This window comes from Halichoerus grypus, chromosome X (genome assembly GCF_964656455.1).
Source record: "Halichoerus grypus chromosome X, mHalGry1.hap1.1, whole genome shotgun sequence".
Taxonomy (NCBI): Eukaryota; Metazoa; Chordata; class Mammalia; order Carnivora; family Phocidae; genus Halichoerus; species Halichoerus grypus.
In genome coordinates this window covers 63,411,632-63,436,985 of record NC_135727.1, presented here as the reverse complement: position 1 = coordinate 63,436,985, position 25,354 = coordinate 63,411,632, and positions in this window count along the sequence as shown.

Sequence of the window (25,354 nt, the reverse complement as noted above, 5' to 3'; positions counted from 1 at the left end):
CAAATTAGATGATTTTAAGCTAAAGACTGTAGTTAGAAGCACAGAAGGACATTATATCATTCTTAAAGGGTCTTTCCAACAAGAAGATCTAACATTTGTAAATATCTATGCCCCCAACATGGGAGCAGCCAACTACATAAGCCAACTGTTAACCAAGATAGAGTCATATTGATAACAATATGTTAATTGTAAGAGACCTCAATACTCCACTCTCAGTAATAGACAGATCATCTAAGTAGAAAATCAACAAAGAAAGAAGAGCTTTGAAGGACACACTTGACCAGATGGACTTCATAGATATATACAGAACATTCCACCCTAAAACAACAGAATACTCATTCTTCTCCAGCGCACACAGAACTTTCTCCAAAATAAACCACATACTGGGTCACAAATCAGGTCTCAACCGATACCAAAAGATTGAGATTATTCCCTGCATATTCTCAGACCACAATGCTCTAAAACTGGTACTCAATCACAAGAAAAATTTTGGAAGAAATTCAAACACTTGGAAGCTAAAGACCACTCTGCTCAAGAATGTTTGGGTCAACCAGGAAATCAAAGAAGAACTTAACCCCTGGAAACCAATGAGAATGAAAACATATCGGTCCAAAACCTATGGGATACTGCAAAGGCAGTCCTAAGGGGGAAATACATAGCCATCCATGCCTCAAACAAGAAAACAGAAAAATCCCGAATTCACCAACTAACTTTACACCTTAAAGAACTAGAGAAAAAACAACAAACTATGCCTAAGCCATGCATTAGAAGAGAAATAATTAAGATTAGAGCAGAGATCAATGAATTAGAAACAAGAAACACAGTAGATCAGACCAACAGAACTAGAAGCTGGTTCTTTGAAAGAATTAATAAGATCAATAAACCATTGGCCAGACTTACCCAAAAGAAAAGAGAAAGGACCCAAATTAATAAAATTATGAATGAAAGGGGAGAGATCACGACTAACACCAAGGAAATAGAAACAATCATTAGAAATTATTATCAACAACTATATGCCAATAAACTGAGTAATCTGGATGAAATGGAGGCCTTCCTGGAAACCTATAAGCTGCCAAGACTGAAACAGGAAGAAATTGACAACCTGACTAGGCCAATAACCAGTAATGAGATTGAAACAGTGATCAAAAACCTCCCAAAAAGCAAGAGTCCAGGGCCTGATGGATTCCCTTGGGAATTCTACCAAACATTCAAAGAAATAATACCTATTCCCCTGAAGCTGCTTAAAATATATATATATATATAGAAATGGAAGGAAAGCTTCCAGAATCATTCCATGAGGCCAGCATTGCCTTAATCCTCAAACCAGGCAAAGACCCCATCAAAAAGGAGAATTTCAGATTGATATCCCTGATGAATATGGATTCCAAAATTCTGAACAAAATCCTAGCTAATAGGATCCAAAAATACGGTAAAAGGATCATCCACCACAAGCAAGTGGGAATTATCCCTGGGATGCAAGGGTAGTTCAACATTTGCAAATAAATCAGTGTGATAGAACTCATTAATAAGAGGAGAAAGAAGAACCATATGATCCTCTCAATTGATGCAGCAAAAGCAGTTGACAAAATCCAGCATCCTTTCCTGATTAAAACTCTTCAGAGTATAGGGATAGAGGTAACATTCCTCAAGTTCATAAAATCCATCTATGAAAAACCCACAGCGAATATCATCCTCAATGGGGAAAAGCTGAGAGCCTTTCCCTTAAGATCAGGAAAACGTCAAGGATGCCCACTCTTGCCACTATTGTTCAACATTGTACTAGAAGTCTTAGCAACAGCAATCAGACAACAAAAAGAAATAAAATGTGTTCAAATTGGCAAAGAAGAATTCAAACTCTCTCTCTTCACAGATGACATGATACTTTATGTGGAAAATCCAAAAGACTCCACCCCCAAATTACTAGAACTCATACAGCAATTCAGTAATGTGGCAGGATACAAAATCAATGCACAGAAATCAGTTGCTTTCTTATACTCTAACAATGCAATGGTAGAATGAGAAATTAGAGAAATGATCCCATTTACAATAGCACCAAAAACCATAAGATACCTCAGAATAAACCTAACCGAAGAGGTAAAGGATCTATACTTTAGGAAATACAAAACACTCATGAAAATAATGGAAGAAGACACAAAAAGATGGTAAAACATTCCAGTGTCATGGATAGGAAGAATAAACATTGTTAAAATGTCTATGCTACCCAGAACAATCTGTACTTTCAATGCCATCCCGATTAAAATTCCAATGGCATTTTTCAAAGTGCTGGAAGAAACAATCCTAAAATTTGTATGGAATCAGAAAAGACCCCGAATCGCCAAGGAAATGTTGAAAAAGAAAAACAAAGCTGGGGGCATCACGTTGCCTGATTTCAAGCTATATTACAAAGCAGTGATCACCAAGACAGCATGGTACTGGCACAAAAACAGACATATAGACCAATGGAACAGAATAGAGAGCCCAGATACAGACCCTCAACTCTATGGTCAAATAATCTTGGACAAAGCTGGAAAAAATATACAATGGAAAAAAGATGGTCTCCATGGGAGACAGGAATCCATCAAAATCCTAGAGGAGAACATAGGCAGTAACCTCTTTGACATCGGCCACAGCAACTTCTTGCAAGATACATCTCTAAAGGTTAGTGAAACAAAAGCAAAAATGAACTTTTGGGACTTCATCAAGATAAAAAGCTTCTGCACAGCAAAGGAGACAGTCAACAAAACAGAGGCAAACCACAGAATGGGAGAAGATATTTGCAAATGACACTAAAGACAAAGAACTGATATCCAAGATCTATAAATAACTTCTCAAACTCAACACCCAAAAAACAAATAATCAAGTCAAGAAATGGGCAGAAGACATGAACAGACACTTCTCTAAAGAAGGCATAGAAATGGCTAACAGACTACATGAAAAAATGTTCATCATTAACCATCAGGGAAATTCAAATCAAAACCACATTGAGATACCACCTTAAACTAGTTAGAATGGCAAAAATTGACAAGGCAAGAAACAACAAATGTTGGAGAGGTTGTGGAGAAAGGGGAACCCTCTTACACTGTTGATGGGAATGCAAGCTGGTACAGCCACTTTGGAAAACAGTGTGGAGATTCCTCAAAAAATTAAAAAGAGAGCTCCCCTATGACCCAGCAATTGCACTCCTGGGTTTTTACCCCAAAGACACAGATGTAGTAAAAAGAAGGGTCATTTGCACTGTAATGTTCATAGCAGCAATGTCTGCAATAGCCAAACTGTGGAAAGAGCCAAGATGCCCTTCAACAGATGAATGGATAAAGAAGATGCAGTCCATATATACAATGGAATATTACTCAGCCATCAGAAAGGACGAATATCCAACTTTTACATCAACATGGATGGGACTGGAGGAGATTATGCTAAGTGAAATAAGTCAAGCAGAGAAAGTCATTTATCATATGGTTTCACTTATTTGTGGAGCATAAGGAATAGCATGTAGGGCATTAAGAGAAGGAAGGGAATAATGAAGGGGGGGAAATCAGAGGGAGAGATGAACCATGAGAGACTATGGACTCTGAGAAACAAATGGAGGGTTTTAGAGGGGAGGAGATGGGGGATGGGTTAGCCCAGTGATGGGTATTAAGGAGGGTATGTACTGCATGGAGCACTAGGTGTTATAGGAAAACAATGTATGTTGGATCACTACATCAAAACTAATGATATATTGTATGGTGACTAACATAACATAATAAAATTTTAAAAAAGTAAAATAAAATAAATCATCTGCTCAAAAACTGAAAAAAGAAAGAAAGCAATTAAAGATGACTCCAGTGTCTTTGTTCTGAGGAACTGGAAGATGGAACTTCCATCAACTAAAGGAAGTCTGTGAACAGAGCAGATTTGGAGGGGAGTTTGAGATTTTTAGACTCATGAAATATTACAACTAGAAGGTCCCACAGAGATTAGTAGCCCAGTGAGGGATAAGATTTTGACCAAAATCAGGGCGCCTTGGTGGCTCAGTCGTTAAGAGTCTGCCTTCAGCTCAGGTCATGATCCTGGGATCCTGGGATCGAGCCCCACATCAGGCTCCTTGCTCAGCAGGAAGCCTGCTTCTCCCTCTTCTTCTCCCCCGGCTTGTGTTCCTTCTCTCACTGTGTCTCTCTCTGTCAAAAAAATAAATAAAATCTTAAAAAAAAAAGAATTTGACCAAAATCACATATCTGGACAGAAGCAGATCAAAAATTAAGACTCGATGTATGTCTTATATCTCCAAGAGTCTCAGCACTGTGCTAGGCACACAATAAGCACTTTCTAACGACTTGCTGAAAGCTCTTTGGAGGGATACTTAGTTTAGCACTCTTTTAAAAAAATATTTTATTCTTTCTTTCTTTCTTTCTTTCTTTCTTTCAAGAGAGAGAGAGAGAATGCACACAAGCGGGGGGAAGGGTAGAGGGAGAATTGGACTCTCCACTGAGCAGGGAGCCCAATGCAGGACTTGATTCCAGGACCCTGGGATCATTACCTGAGCTGAAGGCAGATGCTTAACTAATGGAGCCACCTAGGCACCCCTTAGTTTAGCACTCTTAACCAATGTAGATTTGGGGTAAATATCAAATCAAATTCTTTCAGCAATAATTTGTATAAGGTGGTCTCTATAAGGATTTTAGGATATATATATATATATATATATATATATATATATATATATATATCCTAAATAGGATATATATATATATATATATATATATATATATATATATATATATATATATATATACTAAAGAAGGTCCTCCCAGTCCTCAGCATCACATGTTAAGCTAACTTCCATTATGAGGGTTTGGTGTCTTGAAACTTATCTACTGGCCAGCAGCAGAGATAAGGTCCCTAAACGTTGAATCTAAGTAAGATAATTAAGGTATTCTTTATGACAGTTGTGTGAGTACTATCTGGGGACTCAGAAGACCTGAGTTCTGGTCTCATATTTGCTCCTATCTCTCTGTGTCTGGGCAAGTCACTTCTCCTATTTGTGTACAGTTTCCTCACCTGTAAAACTAAAGTGTTGTCTACATGACCTCTATATTTACTTAAAAGGTTTGAAATTAGATTTCCAATTTCATTGGTTTAGAAGGAATTCATGACTGAGTTTTCCTCTTCCTCAGAGGTTTTCATGTATGTCTAGAAATACATTTACTTAAACAAATAGACATCAATTTTGAGTTCAGCACCCTTCATTGGAAAAGGTCAGACCTAAAAAACACAGTACTTACAATAGTAAGTATACTGGACTTTGAATCAGAGTCTTTAATCCTTTCTCTGACTCCACCATTGGCTCACTGTGTGACTTAACTATGTCATTTTATCTAAGACTTCAGTTTTCTTCTTGCTTGAACAGGACTACTGCTTGTACCTCCCACATTACAGGGATTTTATGACGATTTAATGGGATAAGAGATGTAAAACATTTTTGAAGATAAACTGTTTTAAAAATGAAAATTGGTGTGGTACATAACAACAATAACCATAACAATAATAATTCACATTTATTATTTGCAGTATTTTCTCACTACATCAAGCACTTGCTCCATCATTTTGCTAAGTGTCATTTTCTCAGTAAGGATGTGGCTGACCACTCTGTTTATAATTACACACCTCCATTCATGTTCCCATTACCCATACTCAGTTTTAGTTGGCATGGCACTTAGAACCTGCTAACATCCTGTATAATTTAATTCTATTTGTTATTGTCTATATCTGCCCACAGGAATGTATAATCCACGAAGAAAGGGATTTTATGTGTTTTGTTCCCTCCTGTTTCCTCAACACCTACAACTGTAAACTAATACATAACAAACACAGTAAATATTTGCTTAATAAGTGAATTATGCCAGATAAACCTGGTTTCTTCCCATGTAGGTACTTATAGTATTAGCTTGTGTGAAGTCACCGTATTTACTATTTATATCCAGCAGAAATCATCCCTGTTCTGTGCAGGCAGCTAGTTGATGATCCTGCTATCTTAGAAGGTCCTAAGGCAAGACAACTCTTTTCTTCGGATGTAATCAGAATTTTCTGTTATTTGCAGTATAATTAACATATAGTATTATATCAGTTTCAGGTATACAATATATTGATTCAACAGTTCTATACATTACTCAGTACTTATCATAATCAGTGTACTCTTAATCCCCTTAACCTGATTAACCCATCCCGCAGCCCATCTTCCCCTCTGGCAACCACCAGTTTGTTTTCTATAATTAAGAGTCTGGTTTTTGTTTGTCTCTTTTTTCTTTGTCTTGTTTTGTTTCTTAAATTTCACATAAGAATGAAATCATATGTCATTTGTCTTTCTCTGACATTTCATTTATTATTATACCCACTAGATCCATCCATGTTGTTGCAAATGGCAAAGATTTCATTCTTTTTATGGCCAAGTAATATTCCATTGTATATATATGGTTCACCTTCTCTATGCATTCATCTATCAATGGAAACTTGGGTTGCTTCCATACACTGGCTATTGTAAATAATGCTGCAATAAACATACGGGTGCATATATCTTTTTGAATTAGTGTTTTTGTTTTCTTTGAGTAAATATCAGCGGTGGAATTACTGGATCATATGGTAATTCTACTTTTAATTTTTTGAAGAATTTCCATACTGCTTTCCACATGAGAAATTTAAAGAGCTTTTCCCCTAAGATCAGGAACAAGGTAAGGATGTCCACTCTTACCACTTTTACTTAACATAATCAGGCTTTTGAGGCTACTCTGCCATGAAATTTAGCCTTATGGTTAGATGAGATAGATCATTACTATCTTCTGAGGGAGACTGCTTAATGTAATGTTTCACCTTGTGGTCCAATACTATCTCTACCATTCATTAACCACGTGACCTTAATCACAGTACTTGAATTTCTTCAGGCTTCTGTTTTCTCATCTATGTAATGGGGCTTTACAGTAGAGCCTTCCTCATAAAGATGTTGGATGACAAAATAGGACATTATAGAGAGAGCACTTGACACAGTGGCTGGAATATTGTAAAAGCCAAAGAAATAGTCTTATTTAGGTAATGCCAATGGGAGGAAGATGAGTTCTAGAAAGACCCTCTAAGTTTCTCCTTCACAATTGCAAGGATGTGTGATCTTCTTTTTTTTTTTTTTTTAAAGGTTTTATTTATTTGACAGAGAGGGAACACAAGCAGGGGGAGTGGGAGAGGGAGAAGCAGGCTTCCCTCAGAGCAGGGAGCCCGATGTGGGGCTCGATCCCAGGACCCTGGGACCATGACCTGAGCCGAAGGCAGACGCTTAACGACTGAGCCACCCAGGCGCCCCAAGGATGTGTGATCTTCTATAAACATACTCCTATCCCCCAAAAATGCAAAATCCATAGGAATTTATCTATAGAATCTGAGAGTATGTGTATATTCCCATATTTAGGTACTTGATGGGGAAGGGGAGTGGAGGAGTAGCAGTTAGAAGGGACACAAAAGGAGGCTGAAATTCTGAAAATTGACTTCACCAACTTCACAAGATTGTGCTGGCTGGCTTTGATGATTGGAGTTTGGTCCATGGTACTTAAGGAAATAATCCTAAAACAAGTACTCCACTATAGAGGGTGCTGGGATTATAAAATCTATGCTGTGAATTGGAAGCTTCTCTCAGCCAACATGGTATTCATGGTTGCCAAAAAGTAGGCAAAAATCTCCCTTCAACAAACTTAATATATGCTTTGGCACCTAGACATAAACTTTCAGCCCTCCTTTAGATGAGACCTTAATTTAGAAACAACATTGCAACCACAAATACATGGAGGTTAAAGAACATCCTACAAAGATTGAATGGGTTAACCAGGAAATTAAAGAAGAATTAAAAAAAAACACATGGAAGCAAATGAAAATGAAAACATGACAGTGCAAAACCTTTGGGATGCAGCAAAGGTGGTCCTAGGATGGAAGTATATAGCAATACAGGCCTTCCTCAAAAAGCAGAAGAATGAAACTGGACCACTTTCTTACACTGTACACAAAAATAAATTCAAAATGGATGAAAGGCTTAAATATGACACAGGAATCCATCAAAATCCTAGAGGAGAACACAGGCAGCAACCTCTTTGACCTCAGCCACAGAAACTTCTTAATAAACATGTCTCTGGATGCAAGGGAAACAAAAGCAAAAAAATGAACTACTGTGACTTCATCAAGATAAAAAGCTTCTACACAGGAAAAGAAACAATCAACAAAACTAAAAGGCAACCAATGAAATGGGAGAAGATATTTGCAAATGACATATCAGATAAAGGGTAGCATCCAAAGTCTATAAAGAACTTATCAAACTCAACACCCAAAAAGTAAAAAAAAAAAATCCATTTAAGAAATGGGCAGAAGACATGAACAGACATTTCTCCAAAAAAGACATACAAATGGCCAAAAGACACATGAAAAAATTCTCAACATCACACGGTGTCAGGGACATACAAATCAAAACCACAATGAGATACCACCTCACATCAGTCAGAAGGAGTAAAATGAACAACTCAAGAAGCAACAGATGTTGGCAAGAATGTGGAGGAAGGGGAACCCTCTTACACTGTTGGTCAGAATGCAAACTGGGGCAGCCACTCTGGAAAACAGTATGGAGGTTCCTCAAAAAGTTAAAAATAGAGCTACCCTATGACCCAGCAATTGCACTACCAGGTATTTATCCAAAGGATACAAAAATAGTGATTTGAAGGGGTACATGCATGCCAATATTTACAGTAGTACTATCCACAATAGCCAAAATATGGAAAGAGCCCAGATGTCCATCAACTGAGGAATGGGTAATATATAGGCATATTACTCAGCCATCAAAAAGAATGAAATCTTGCTATTTGCAATGAGGTGGATGGAACTAGAGGGTATTACGCTAAGTGAAACAAGTCATTCAGAGAAAGACAAATACCATATGACTTCACTCTTATGAGGAATTTAAGAAAAAAAACCAGATGAATATAGGAGAAGGGAAGGAAAAATAAAGTAAGATAAGAACAGAGAGGGAAGCAAACCATAAGAGATCCTTAACTATAGGGGAAAAACTGAGGATTGCTGGAGGAGAGGTTGGTGGGGGGTAATGGGGTAAATGGCTTATGAGCATTAAGGAGGGCAGTTGTAATGAGCACTGGGTGTTATATGCAAGTGATGAATCACTAAATTCTATCCCTGAAACTAATACTACACTATAAATTAACTAACTTGAATTTAAGTAAAATCTTGGGGGAGAAAAGCAACAATATTGCATTCCATTTATAGATGGGAAATTTCCTCTGGCTTAGAATTTTCTCCTGATTGCTTTCCTTTGTCAAATGTGAGGAGAGGCTGCTTGGTTTAAACACCACCTCCTCAGATTGTGATTGATCACATGCAAAGAAAATGAAATAAACTCCACTTTCACACAAGAAAGAAACCAGTGGGAGATTACTTTTCCTGCTGGAAATCATAACCCAACAAATGTGCTCTCTTCTAGGATTGCAAGCACAAACTGCCACATGTGTGTTTGCTTTTCTTCCAGATGGTGTGTGTTTGGAACTGCTCATGGGAGGTGATTAATCTACAGAGGGGGCATTTGCTTCCTTTGGCCATTTCACTTAGGTAGAGACGAGATGAATTTTAAAGTGAGTGTTCCCTTGGAGAAATGTCTTCTGCCCATTCCTTGACAAATTTTTTGGGTTTTGGGTGTTGAGTTTGATAAGTTATTTATGGATTTTGGATACTAGCCCTTTATCTGATAAGACATTTGCAAATATCTTTTACCATTCCATAGGTTGCCTTTTAGTTTTTTTTTTTTTATTGTTTCCTTTGCTGTGCAAAAGCTTTTTATCTTTATGAACTCCCAATAGTTCATTTTTACTTTTTTTTCTCTTGCCTTTAGAGACGTGTCTAGAAAGAAGTTGCTGTGGCCAAGGTCAAAGTGGTTGCTGCCTGTGTTCTCTAGGATTTTGATGGATTCCTGTCTCATATTTAGGTCTTTCATCCATTTTGAGTTTATGTGTATGTCTGAAATGTAAATAAAAAAAGAAAGAAAGAAAGAAAGAAAGAAAGAAAGAAAGAAAGAAAGAAAGAAAGAAAGAAAGTAATAATAAAGTGTTTCCATCTATCCACAATGCCTACTCACATGTTATTACTATTTTTGCCTCCAAAAATGGATATGAGTATAGTGGAGTCAAACTGACCCCAAAGAGGTAATCTGAATGAAAATACACCACAAAGGTATAAAGATGAGTTATTCCATTAACTCCTTTGGCTACTAATTAGGAGGAAATATATATCATAATTTCTAAATTACATATATATATATATACATATATAATGCTGTTTATTCTGAAATAGAGGACAATGGATGTGTATCCACTACTGGAAGGAAGAACTATAACTACACATACACTTTTCTGGAGCACATCACATGCATTATCTTGTTTAAGACAGACAACAACCCTGTAAGGTTCAGACAAATAACACTCCATTTGGAGATTATCAAACTGAGGCTTAGGAAAGTAAACAATCTATCCAAAATCTTATGGTTAAAACCAAGACAAGAATTCCAGATTCTTATTTCCTTTAATGTTTGAATAGTCATCTATGAGTGAATTTCCTACCATCTTTCTAAGGTCCCTAGGGAAAAGAACAGTTCTAAATTGACTCTGATAGATATTAACCTACAAAAGCCAAATTTTGCTCTTTCATTTTCTTCTCATTTTGTCTTCTTTCAGGGCATCTATTGTTTTTCTTTGGCATAAAGGATTAGCCAAGTGGTAGAAAATTACACATCCTTAGTATAAATGCAAAATGACAAGGTTTGAAAATTCTAGAGAATGGATCAAATCTTTTTTTTTAATTATGTTTATAAAGGATCAGTTGAAAAGACAAAAATCTAGAGAAAGATTGATGTCTATGAAAAAACAGAGTGGAAGTGAGACATTTAAGCAGCCATAGTGTTATAAATTATGGAAGGAAAAGAAAAAAAATGAACCAGTTTGAGTAACACATTAGCAATTTGAGTAACCAGTTTGAGTAACACATTAGCAATCATGGCTGTTACAACATTACCTTTATAGAGCCTTTATTTTTTTTTAAGATTTTATTTATATGAGAGAGAGAGAGAGTGCACAAGCAGGGGTGAGGGGTAGGAGAAGCAGATTCCCTACCAAGCAGAGATTCTGATGTGGGACTCCATCCCAGGACCCTGGGATCATGACCTGAGCTGAAGGCAGACACTTGACCAACTGAGCCAATCCAGGCACCCAAGCCTTTCTTGATATACAGGCTTCCCATACCCCTTCTTTCAGCATTCTGTTTCCTCACACTGGCCTTTTCACACCACTCCTACTCTCCTGATAGTTTTATGCTTTCACTTCCAGTATCCCAGCTCCATCTAAGATACACATTGCTTCTTGCTACCATGTTTGTTTTAACTCACTAAGAGCTAGAATGTCCTTTCTTTCATACCCATCAAGAAAATGAAAATAATAATTTGAACTGTAAACTCTGCCCTGCCATTTATTGAACTGGGACAACAGACACAGATAAAGTTAGCTGCAAAGTTAACAGGAAATTTCTCCCAAGGATATGCTGCACCTAAAAATGTCCTAACAACCCCCTTTTTTGAGTGACTGCTCTTACTTATTCGCTGAGCAACATAGTTCTCTAAAATCACAGACTACCAAATACTTCGTAGTTCAGAATTATATGAATAAAATGAAATATCCCACTCTTGCCTGGATGAACTGGATCATTTTGACTCAGAGAAACATATTTGATTTGCAAACCAAGTTCAGAGCTTCAGATAAGGTTTTTTCCTTCCACATCTATTTAATTTGATCCAAGAAAACAGAACCCTGGTTCCATTTTTGCAGTCTAGACCAGATGGTGATCCCTTTACACACAATTCTCCCTTGCTTTGAGCCTAAGAAATCATCATTTCTTGTCTTATATCTGCTCCACCATGCCTGGGCCCTCAACTTGAAAGACAGGGTAAAAGCAACTTAACAGCTGAGATTTTGAATCATATAGAGATTCCTGTATTCACATTTATGGTGCCTGGGCTTAGATAGCTCAAAAACCAGAACTGTCAAACTGAGCCTACACAAGTCTTATCCACTTGGCTTGGCTTTCTCACAGCATACCAGCCTCTAGGTAGTTGAAATTCTTATCTGATGGCTGAGTGCTCCAAGTATGAGTGTTCTATCTAGTAAGGCAGAAGCTGATGGCTTTTTATAACAGCCTCAAAAGTCACACAGCATCATTTGGTATGTCTATATTTAATTTTTTGAGGAAACTCCATACTGTTTCCTACAGTGGTTTTACCAGTTGACATCCCCACCAACAATGCACAAGTGTTGTCTTTTCTCCACATCCTCACCAACACTTGTTATGTCTTGGCTTTCTGATGTTAGCCATTCTGACAGGTGTAGAGTAATGTCTCATTGTAGTCTTGATTTGCATTTCTCTGATGATTAGTGATGTTGAGCATCTTTTCAAGTGTCTGTTGGACATCTGTATGTTTTCTGTGGAAAAATGTCTATTCATGTCCTCTGCCAATTTTAATTGAATTTGTCTGTGTGTGTTGAGTCGTATGTTAACCCTTTATCAGATATATCATATGCAAATATCTTCTCCCTTTCAGTGGGTTGCCTTTTAGTTTACTACATCATTGTTTATAGTGGCCAAAATATACAAGCAACCTAAGTGTCCAACAATACATGAATGGATAAAGACGTGGAATAATATTCAGCCATAAAATGGATGATATCTTGCCATTTGCAACAACAACATAGATGGACCAAGAAGGTATCACACTAAGTGAAATACTGAGAAAGACAAATACCATGTGATTTCACTCTTATATGCAATCTAAAAAACAGAAAATTGTTTTTCTGTGTCTATTGAAATAATCATTTTGGTTCTTATAATTTCTTTCATTAATGTAAGAACATGTTGGGGCCCTGATTGGCTCAGTTAAGTGTCTGCCTTCAGCTTGGGTCATGATCCCAGGGTCCTGGGATAGAGCCCCACATTGGGCTCCCTGCTCGGCGGGGAGTCTGCTTCTCCCTCTGTGCCACCTTCTGGCTCATTTTCTCCCTCTCTCTCTCAAATAAATAAATAAAATCTTTAAAGAAATGTTATCTAACATGTTGATTGATTTCTGAACATTGAACCACCTTTGCAACCCAGAAATAAATCCCACTTGATCTTGGAGAATGATGTTTTATAATGTATTGCTGGTTCCATTTTGCTAGTATTCTACTGTATCCATCAGGGACATTGGCCTGACATAGTTCTCTTTTTAGTGGAGTCTTTATCTGGTTTTGGTATCAGGGTAATGCTGGCCTCATAGAATGAATAAATTTGGATGTTCTCTTTCCTTTTCTGTTTTTTTGGAATAATTTTAAAAGAATAGGTATTAACTCTTCTTGACTTGTTTGCTAGCATTCTCCTGTGACTCCATCTGGCCCTGGACATTTGTCTGTTGTGAGATTTTTTATTACTTTTCTAATTTCACTGCTAGGTATCAGTCATTTAAAGTTTAAAGCTTTCTATTTCTTCCTGTTTCAGTTTTTGTATGTTTCCAAGTTTTCCAGTTTTTTTGGCACATAGTTTTTATAATATTAGAGATTCATTTTCCCAGCATCATTAATTGAAGACACTGTCCTTTTCCCATTGAGTATTTTTGACTCCCTTGTCAAATATTAGTTGATTGTACATGAGGGGTTGATTTCTGGTATCTCAAATCTATTCCACTGGTCTATGTATCTATTTATATGCCAGCATCATATTGCTTCGATTATTTAGTTTTGTAGTGTAGTTGGAAATCAGAAAGTTTGATGCCTCCAGGTTTACTTTTCTTTCTCAGGATTGCTTTGGCTATTAGAGGTCTTTTGTGATTCCATATGAATTTTAGGATTTTTTCCTATTTCTGTAAAAAATGCCACTGGAATTTTGATAGAATTGGTATTAAATTTATGGGTGATTTCAGGGCAATATGGAAATTTTAATAGTATTAATTTTTTTTTTGTCCATGAACATGGGATACATTTCCATTTATTGTGTTTTCTTCAATTTCTTTCATCAAAATCTTGTAGTTCCCAGTGTACAAGATACTTCACCTGCTTGGTTAAATTTATTCTTAAATATGTTATTATTTTTGATATTATTGTTTTCTTAATTTTTTAGATATTTTGTTGTCAGTCTATAGAAAGACAACAAATTTCTGCATGTTGATATTGTATCCTGCAACTTTACTAAATTTGTTGATTATTTCTAACAGTTTTTTGGTTAAGTTTTTAGAATTTTCTTTATTCAAGAGCAGATTATTTGTTGGTAGTCACACTTGTGGTGAGCATAGCATAATGTACAGGCTTGTTGAATCACTATGTTGTCCATCTGAAATTAATGTAACATTGTGTGTCAACTATACTTCAGTTAAAAAAAATCAGAATACTCACAAATAAATACAATTTTACCTTTTCCTTTATAATTTGGATGTCTTTTATTTTTTTCTTGTCTGATTGCTTTATATGTCTTCCCATACTATGTTGAATAAGAATCATGTTAGTGAGAACCCTTTTATTGTTCCTGATCTTAGAGGCAAAGGTTTTAAACTTTCATGGTTCAGTATGATGTTAGCTGTGTGTGTGTCATATATAGGCTTAATTATGTTGAGGTACATTCTTTCTATACCCAGTTTGTTAAACGTTTTTATCATGAAGGGATGTTGTATTTCATCAAATGTTTTTCTGCATCTATTGAGATGACAATACAATTTTTATCTTTCATTCTATTAATGAGGTGTATCATACTTATTGATTTGTGTATGTAAAACTATCCTTGCATCCCAGGGATAAATTCCACTTGTTCATGGTATATGATCCATTTACTGTGAGGTTGAATTTGGTTTGCTAATATTTTGTTAAGAATGTTTGGATATGTGTTAACCAGTGTTATTGACCACTAATTTTATTTTCTTTTATAGTCTTTATCCAGCTTTCGTATCAGGGTAGTGCTGGTCTCATAAAACGAGTTTTGGAGCATTTCTTCTTCATTTTTTAGAATAGTTTGAGAAGGATTAGTGTTAATTCTTCTTTAAATGTTTAGTATACTTCACCAGTGAAACCATCTGGGTATTTTTGTGTTGAGAAGTGTTTGATTAACAGATTCAAACTTATTTATTATTGGTCCATTCAAATATTCTAGTCTTCATAATTTAGTCTTGTAAGTTGTAGATTGTTTAGAAATTCATGCATTTCTTCTAGGTTATCCAATTTGTTGGCATATAATTATTTATGTAGTCTCTTATAATCCTATATATTTTTGTGTTATCAGTTGTAATGTCTCCCCTTTCATTTTTTTAATTTTATGTGACAGCTCTCTTTTTTTTCTTAATCTAGCTTACAGTTTGTAAATCTTGTTTATTTTTTCAAAAGAACATCTATTTTTGATTATCTTTTTTTCTGCTATTTCATTTACTTCCACTCAGATCTTTGTTATTTCCTTTCTTCTGCCAAAGGTAGCAGGTTTAAAAATAAAACAAACAAACAAACAATAAAAGATCCTAACAATATTCAGGCTAAATAACATGGGAACCTGATTTCAAAGGAAAGATGTAGCCAATGGCCAGAAATTCAAAATGTTTTTTCTATTCTTCATTTGTTAATTAATTAATTGCTCAACAGATATTTATTTAAAACCTGCTATGAGCCAAGTAAAGTGCCAGACACTTTGGATATGCATGACCTCTATCTTCATGGAGTTTACAAGCTAGTGCTGGGAGAAGTGAAAATAAAACAATGACACAATTAATACATAAGAAAGGCAGAACCAGGGGGGGAAAAGGAGTTTGAGAAGGAGAATTTCAGTCTCTTACACTCTTGTAAATATTGAGAGAAATTATTTGTGTGCCCTGTTGTACTGTGTGAAATACCAGAATTAAAGATTCATTTTGTGTGTGGGGGGGGGTCTTGAAAATTTGTCAGTGTCTCAAGCTTTTTTGTTAAAAAGAGAAAAACAGCTGCCCAAGTTACTGTGCTACTCAAAAAGCTTCCAAATATCACCAAGTAATGATGTTCTGCCATATCCTATTTCAAAATTATTTCCAGGCAATAATATGTAACCATGTGATTTATAAGATATATTAAATTTGGCCAAGATCAGTGAGAGTAACAACTGGCAATAAACATACTTAAAAGCTCTCAATAATGTGGGTTCAATGTAACTCTTTCACATTAACCAAATTACTTCTCCAATGATTTCGTCTTTAGTCTTTTGAACAGACTCCTCTCACACTGTTTACCAGACCTCCTTCAAGATTAAGTGAGCTCAGTTATATGTGGCTCCATTCCTAATTACTGTTAATTTATATATCTTTCCCCTTTATGCTTATAATTATAAAGTGAGTCTTATTATCAAGGTACTCAGGAATGACTCTTGATTAATTTGGCTTTCACTGAAACTTTCACTCTATTTGGTACACCACCTACTGTATTATTGGCTTCCCTTGTTATTGTGGTCAAAATAAAACAAAACATTCCACAGTTCTCTTGACTCTTTGGTTTTATTTGTTTTTCCTTAAGGTCACACTGATTTGCATACTTGCCTAAATTTATTAATTCCATTTATTTCTCCAATCTGATTTTGATAACATTCTTTCCTCTAATATGATAGAGTGCTCTTGCAATCAATATGACCATTCAACAGTTTATTCTTCCTTAAATACCTTTCCTCCAAAAGTAGGTTTATTTTAGCTATTTTTATAGCCATTTCAATATAACCTAATGTTTAATTTAGCACAAAGTAGTCACTTTTTGAGTGCTACTGGTAAATTAATCATTTAATACATTATGGAGTAGTTTTTGCTTTTGGGGAGCAAACCATTTTAGGAATAGGCCTAGAGGTGGAAAATGCATGAGTAGGAGGTATAAATAGGGAAGTTTCTATAACAAAGACTAACTTTCCCAACTTCATGATTCTACTTTGCATTGGTACTTCCCTCCCAGGGAACATTTTATGCTGTCTGCATTTTTTTCTTTCTTTCTTTTTTTGTAGCAGAAAAATTCTGGCCTTGTAGAATGAATTTAGAAATATTCCTTCCACTTCTGTTTTTTGGAGTACTTTGAAAAGAATAGGTATTAATTCTTCATTAAATGTTTGATAGAATTCGCCTGTGGTCTTCTGATCCTGTACTTTTGTTTGTTAGGAGTCCTTTGATTACTGAGTTAACTTCATTGCTAGTAATCAGTTTGTTCAAATTTTCTATTTCTTCCTGATTCAATTTTGGATCACTTTATGTTTCTAGAAATTTATTCATTTCTATATTGTCCAATTTGTTGGCATATAATTTTTCATAATCTCTCATAATTCTTCGTATTTTTGTGGAGTCAGTTGTTATTTCTTCTCCTTCACTTCATATTTTAATTGAGTCCTCCTTTTTTTTTTTTTTTTTTGCTTTTTAATCAGTCTGGCTAAAAGTTTATCAATATTGCTATTAGTTTTTTTTTTTTAACAGCTCTTGGCATCATTGACTTTTTCTATTGTGCTTTTTTTTACATTAGTCATAAAACTAGTTCTCTAAATATATCTCCTCAGGCAAAAGAAACAAAAGCAAAAAAAAAAAAAACACAAAAACGATTGGGACTTTAACAAAACAAAAACTTTTGCACAGCAAAGGAAATCATCAACAAAACAACAAGGCAATTTTCAGAAAGAGAGAATATTAGATAAGGGGTTAATATCCAAAATAAGTAAACTTATACAACTCAATACCAGATAAACAAATAATCTGATTAAAAATGGGCAGAGGAGAGAATTAGACTTTTTTCTTTTCCAAAGAAGACATACACATGAACAACAGAAACATGAAAAGATGCTTGACATCACTAATCATCAGTGAAATGCAAATCAAAACCACACTGAGAAGGGGAGAAAGATAGCAGAGGAGTAGGGGACTCCATTTCAATGGTCCCTGACTTTAACAGGATATCTATCAAACCATTTTGAACACCCACGAAATCAGCCTGAGATGTAAGAATATATATCTGGATCTCTACAAGCAGAGAAACGACTGCTTTTTGCAAGGTAGGCAGGGTGGAGTCGTAAATCTGCAGGGAGATATCAGAACATTAACAGAAGAGGGAGGGAGCCTCCATAAGCTGGAGCCTGGAAAGTGATATAACACAGGAACGCAAAATCAGAACCCCTTAGAAATCTGCTCTAGGGAGAGATATCCCTCTCTGAAGGGGCTCTAGAAATGAAAAAGCAGAATTCTAGTTGAGGCATTGTGGTCTTGGGATCCGAGGAGTCACAGAGCAAAAGGGGTACCTGAACCAGTAGAATGCCCAAACAGTGAAGCTGGGAAGCAGGTTATGGTCAGCAAGCCCAGGAAGGGACTCTCAGCTTGGGTCACAATAAACCACGAGCTGGCCAGTCGGTAATCGCTCTTTTCCTGAGCAGCCTGAAAAAGACTGGAACCTGTGAAAACAACTGGACAAAATCTCACAGGGCAGGAGTGGCCTGGGAAGTAAATTACTGAGACACCCAGACATGATCCAGGAGCTTTGGGTGCGCCCATGAGCCCATGGCCACTTGCAGTTTTAGAGTCAGAAAGGGCAGTGGCACTCCCGGGCCCCTGGGACTATGCTTGAGAGAGTTGCATTGGGCGTGCACGGCAGGAGGCTGTGGTTTTTGGTGCATAAAGAAGTGGAGACTGATTGTCCTAGAAAGTTTATTGGAGGGCAGACTGCAATCTTTCTGCTCTGGGCCGGAGGTTTGGGCACAGCCACTTTTGCTCTGATCCTCTGAAAAGGTGCAGAAAGCATCCAGGGAACAAAAGCCACACAGAGGGCCAGTTTGCACTGAGTCCATCCCCCTGACAGGGTGTGGGACAACTCTGCCCAGGAAGAGATACCTGAGAAAAAGCACAGCAGGCCTCTCTCCCAGAAGACAGACTCTAAGAACAGGTGGAGGGCAAGCCTATAGATCCCAAAAGACTATAAAATTCCAATGCCAGGGGAAAATAGTATATTGAGCTCCAGGGTGGATCTTGTTTGGGTTGTGGTTGATATTTTGGACTCTGTTCATTGGCCCACCCATTGTTCTATCAGCAGAATGACTAGGAGAAGGATCTCACAAAAAAAAAAAAAAAAAAAAAAAAAGAACAAGAGGCAGTGTTCTCTGACAGAGCTAATCAATATGGATATAATTAAGATGTCAGAGATAGAATTCAGGATAGCAATCATAAAGTTAATAGCTAGGTTAGAAAAAAGCATAAGTGACAATATAAAATCTCTAAGGGCAGAAATGAGATCTAATTAGGTGGAACTTAAAAACGCTATGAATGAGATGCAGTCCAAACTGGATACTCTAACAGCTAGGGTCAAGGGGGTGGAAGAGAAAATAAGTGATCTAGAGGACAGGTTGATGGAAAGGAAGGAAACTGAAGAAAAGAGAGGGAAAAAAACTCATGCACATGAAAGGAGACTTAAAGAATCTAATGATACATTGAAAAGAACCAATATCAGGATCATCACGATCCAAGAGGGGGTGGAGAGAAAGAGAGGGCTTGAAGGTATATATGAGCAAATCATGGCCGAGAACGTTCCTAATCTGGGGAAGAAAACAAGCATTCATGTCCAAGAAGCAGAGAGGACTCTTCCCAAAATCAATAAAAATAGATCAACATCCCGACATATAATACTGAAGCTTGCAAATCTTACAGCCAAAGAAGCTATTCTGAAAGCAGCTAGGCAGAAGAAATTTTTTTTTTACATACAGAGGGAGGAACATCAGAATAACATCAAACCTATCCACAGAAACCTGGCAAGCCAGAACGGGCTGGCAAGACATATTCAGGGTAATGCAGCCAAGAATACTTTATCCAGCAAGTCTGTTATTCACAATGGAAGGAGAGATAAAAAGCTTCCAGGACAGACAGAAACTGAAAGAATATGTGACGACCAAGCAAGCCCTGCAAGAAGGGGGATTCTCTAAGTGAAGAGAGACCCCCCCCAAGAGTAATATAGACAAGAAAGTGACAGAGACAATCTACAAAAACAGGGACTTTACAGGCAATACAATGGCACTAAATTCATTTCTGGAACAGAAATAAATGATGTAAGAACAACAACAAAAAAAAGGAGAACAGATCAATGAAACTAGGAGCTGGTTCTTTGAAAAAATTAATAAAATTGATAAACCCCTACCCTGACTAAATTCATATCTTCCTATAGATACTCTGAATGTAAATGGATTGAATGCTCCAGTCAAAAGACACAGGGTACCAGATTGGATAAAAAAACAGGACCCATCCATATGCTGTCTACAAGAGACTGATTTTGAACCTAAAAACACCTCCAGGTTAAAAGGGATGGAGAACCATGTACCAACTAATGAACCTCAAAAGAAAACTGGGGTAGCAATTCTCATATCAGACAAATTAAATTTTAAACCAAAGACTGTAGTAAGAGATGTAGAGGGACACTATATCATACTTCAATGGTCTATCCAACCAGAAGATCTAACAATTGTAAATATCTACACCCCCAACACAGGAGCAACCGATTATATAAACCAATTAATAACCAAAATAAAGAAATATATATAACAAATTAATAGTAGGAGACTTCAATACTCCACTCACAGCAATGGACAGATAATCTAAGCAGAGATAAAAAAAAAAAAAAAAAAAAAAAAACAAAAAAAAAAAAACCAAGAGCTTTGAATGACACATTGGACCAGATGGACTTCACAGATATGTAAAGAACATTCCATCCTAAAGTAGCAGAATACTCATTCTTCTTGAGTGCACATGGATCTTTCTCCAGAATATATCACATGCTGGGTCATAAATCAGGTCTCAACAGATACCGAAAGCTTGAGATTATTCCCTGCATATTTTCAGACCACAGTGCTTTGAAATTGGAACTCAATCACAAGAAGAAATGTAGAACAAACTCAAAAACTTGGAGGTTAAAGAGCATCCTGCTAAAGAATTAATGGTCAACCAGGAAATTAAAGAAGAACTTAAACAATTCACTGAAACTAATGAGAATGAAAACACATCAGTTCAAAACCTATGGGATACTGCAAAGGCGGTAGGAGAAAAATACATAGCCGTCCAAGCCTCTATCAAAAAAATTAGAAAAATCCCAAATTCACAAGCTAACCTTATACATAAAGGACCTGGAGAAAGAAAAGCAAATAAAACCTAAACCAAGCAGGAGAAGAGGAATAATAAAGATTAGAGCAGAAATCAATGAACTAGAAACCAGAAAAACAGTAGAACAGATCAACGAAACTAGAAGTTCATTCTTTGAAAGAATTAATAAGATCGATAAATCTCTGGCCAGACTTATCCAAACGAAAAGAGAAGGGATCCAAATTAATAAAAAAACATGAACGAAAGAGGGGAGATCATGACCAATACCAAGGAAATAGAGACAATTGTTAGAAATTATTACCAGCAACTATATGCCAATAAACTAGGCAATCTGGAAGAAATGGATGCATTCCTGGAACCTTATAAACTACCAAGATTGAAAAGGAAGAAATAGACAATCTGAACAAACCAATAACCAGTAACAAAATTGAAGCATTAATCAAAAACCTCCTAAAAAACAAGAGTCCAGGGCCAGACAGCTTCTCAGGGGAATTCTACCAAACATTTAAATAAGAAATAATACATAGTCTACTGAAGCTGTTTCAAAAAATAGAAATGGAAAGAAAATTTCCAAACACGTTCTATGAGGCCACCCTTACTCTGATCCCAAAACCAGACAAAGTCCCCACCAAAAAGGAGAATTACAGACCAATATCCCTGATGAACATGAATGTCAAAATACTCACCAAGATCCTAGCCAATATGATCCAAAAGTACATTAAAAGGATTATTCACCAGGAACAGGTGGGATTTATTCCTGGGATGCAAGGGTAATTCTACATTCACAAATCAATCAACATGATAGAACACATTAATAGAAGGAAAGACAAGAACCATATGATCCTCCCAGTTACTGCAGAGAAAGCATTCGACAAAATACAGCAAATTTTCTTGATTAAAACTTTTCCAAGTGTAGGGATAGGGGGAATATACCTCAATATCATAAAATCCATCTATGAAAAGCCCACAGCGAATATTATTCTCAATGGGGGAAAAACTGAGAGCTTTTCCTTTAAGGTCAAGAACAAGACATGGATGCCCAGTCTCACCACTATTGTTCAACGTAGTACAAGAAGTCCTAGCCTCAACAACGAGACCAAAAAAAAAAAAAAAAAAAAAAAAAAAAACAAAATGAAAAAATAAATAAATAAATAAAAGGCATTCAAGTTGGCAAAGAAGAAGTCAAACTCTCTCTTTTCACAGATGACATGATAATTTAGGTGGAAAATCCAAAAGACTCCACCCCAAAATTGCTAGTACACATACAGCAATTCAGCTACATGGCAGGATACAAAAATCAATGCACAGAAATCAGTTGCATTTCTATACACTAACAATGTGACTGAAGAAAGAGAAATTAATTGGTCCCATTCACAATTGCACCAAATCCATTAGATACCTAGGAATAAACCTAATCAAAGAGGTAAAGGATCTGTACACTAGAAACTACAGAACACTTATGAAAGAATTTGAGGAAGACACAAAGATGGAAAAGCATTCCAGGCTCATGGATTGGAAGAATGCACATTGTTAAAATGTCTATGCTGCCCAGAGCAATCTAAACATTCAATGCAATCCCTAGCAAAATACCATCTATATTTTTCACAGAGCTGATAGAAACCTAAAACTTTTATGGAACCAGAAAGGACCCCGAATAGCCAAAGGAATGTTGAAAGAGAAAACCAAAGCTGGTGCACCACACTGCCTGACTTCAAGCTATGCTGCAAAGCTGTGATCATCAAGACAGCATGGTACTGGCACAAAAACAGACACATAGATCAATGGAACAGAATAGAGAACCCAGAAATGGACCCTCAACTATAGGGTCGACTAATCTTCGACAAAGCAAGAATGAATATCCAATGGAAGAAAAGACAGTCTCTCCAATAAATGGTGCTGAGAAAACTGGACAGCCACATGCAGAAGAATGAAACTAGACCATTCTCTTACACCACACACAAAGATAAACTCAAAATGAATGAAAGACCTCAATGTGAGACAGGAATCCATCAAAATCTTGGAAGAGAGCACAAGGAGCAAACTGTTGGACATTGGACAAAGCAACTTTTTGCCGGATATGTCTCGAAAGGCAAGGGAAACAAAAGCAAAAATGAACTTTTGGGACTTCATCAAGATAAAAAGCTTCTGCACCGCAAAGCAAACAACCAACAAAACTAAAAGGCAACCTACGGAATGGGAGAAGATATTTGAAATGACATTACAGATAAAGGCTGGTATCCAAGATCTATAAAGAACTTCTCAAACTCAACACCCAAAAAACAAATAATGCAGTCAAGAAATGGGCAGAAGACATGAACAGACACTTCTCCAAAGAAGACATACAAACGGCTAACAGACACAGGAAAAAATGCTCCACATCACTTGCCATCAGGAAATTACAAATCATAACCACAATGAGATATCACCTTACACCAGTCAGAATGGCTAAAATTAAGAAGTCAGGGAACAACAAATGTTGGTGAGGATGTGGAGAAAAGGGAAACCTCTTTCACTTTTGCTGGGAATGCAAGCTGGTACAGCCACTTGGAAAACATTATGGAAGTTCTTCAGGACCTTAAAAACAGAGCTACCTTATGACCCAGCAATTGCACTTCTAGGTATTTAACCCAAAGATATAGATGTAGTGAAAAAAAGGAGCACCTGCACCCCAATGTTCATATCAGCAATGTCCACAATAGCCAATCTGAGGAAAATGCCAAGGTATCCCTCAAGAGGTGAATGGATAAATAAAATGTGGTTCATATATATGATGGAATATTACTCAGCTATCAGAAAGGATGAATACTCACCATTTGCATCAACATGGATGGAACTGGAGGGGATTATGCTAAGTGAAATAAGTCAAGCAGAGAAAGACAATTATCATATGGTTTCACTCATATGTGGAATATAAAGAATAGCCCAAAGGACCATAGGTGAAGGGAGGGAAAACTGAATGGAGAGAAATCAGAGAGGGAGACAAACCATGAGAGACTCTGGACTCTGGGAATTAAATTGAGATTTACAGAAGGGAGGGACTTGGGGGATGGGGTAACCAGGTGATGGGTATTAAAGAGGGCACGTCTTGTGATGAGCACTGGATGTTATACACAACTAGTGAATCATTGAACACTACATCAAAAACTAATGATATACTATATGTTGGCTAATTGAACATAATAAAAAATAATAATAAAATAAAATATTTAAAAAATAAAAAAATTAAAAAGTGGGTGAGATAGAATAAAATGAATAATATCAAGAGATATTAAGTTTACTCCATTGCACAATTATCTCCCAGAATGGACCCATTATATGTATCTGTGACATATTTGTACATCTGGTGCCCTAGCGTTTGTGGCTGCCACAGAGGGGTTGCCCCTTGACTTCCTGGTTCTTGTTGTCAGGGAGCCTTGTGATCCTGGGTCACATGGGACTCTAACAATCAGAGATACAGTTCTTGGCAGACTACAACCCAGAGGGTACTACACAGACAACAGACTGAAAACACCAGTCTTTCTGGGAAAGAAACCTATTTGCTTCTGGGAAAAAAAATCCAAGCAGATTTTTTTCTGAGGGATTGTGGACAGGTAGATGTCATCATTTTACTCCCCTTTGCCTTGCTACAGCTCACCAGTATCACACAGCGAGGAACCAACATACTGTCTGGAGTCCGAATTTTTTTCCTTCCACCCTAAGGAAACAACTTGATCATCTGCCTCTGGTGGCCACTGGAGTTATGTTTGTAATTGCAGAGAACTGTATATGTTTGCATAATTTAAAAGCTGCTACCTAAGGTTCTGACTTCCAATCAGCCTGAATCTTGGTGTTGAAAGAGATTCTACATGTTGGGATATTGATAGGTCTTGGCACATCCTCAATTACTGGGAGCTTTTAAAAATATGATAACCTGTGGGGCACCTGGGTGGCTCTGTCAGTTAAGTGCCCAACTCTTGATTTTGGCTCAGGTCTTGATCTCAAGTTTGTGGGATCAAGACACACATCAGTTCCATGCTCAGTGGGGAATCTGTTTCTCTCCTTCTCCCTTTTCCTCGGTTCTTCTCCCCTCTAAAATAAACAAATAAATCTTTGAAAAATACGATAGGCTGCTTGGACTAGCACAAAGGTTTGAGAGATAACCAAGAGCTAGAGCAAGGTATAATGACAAGTTTTATCTCT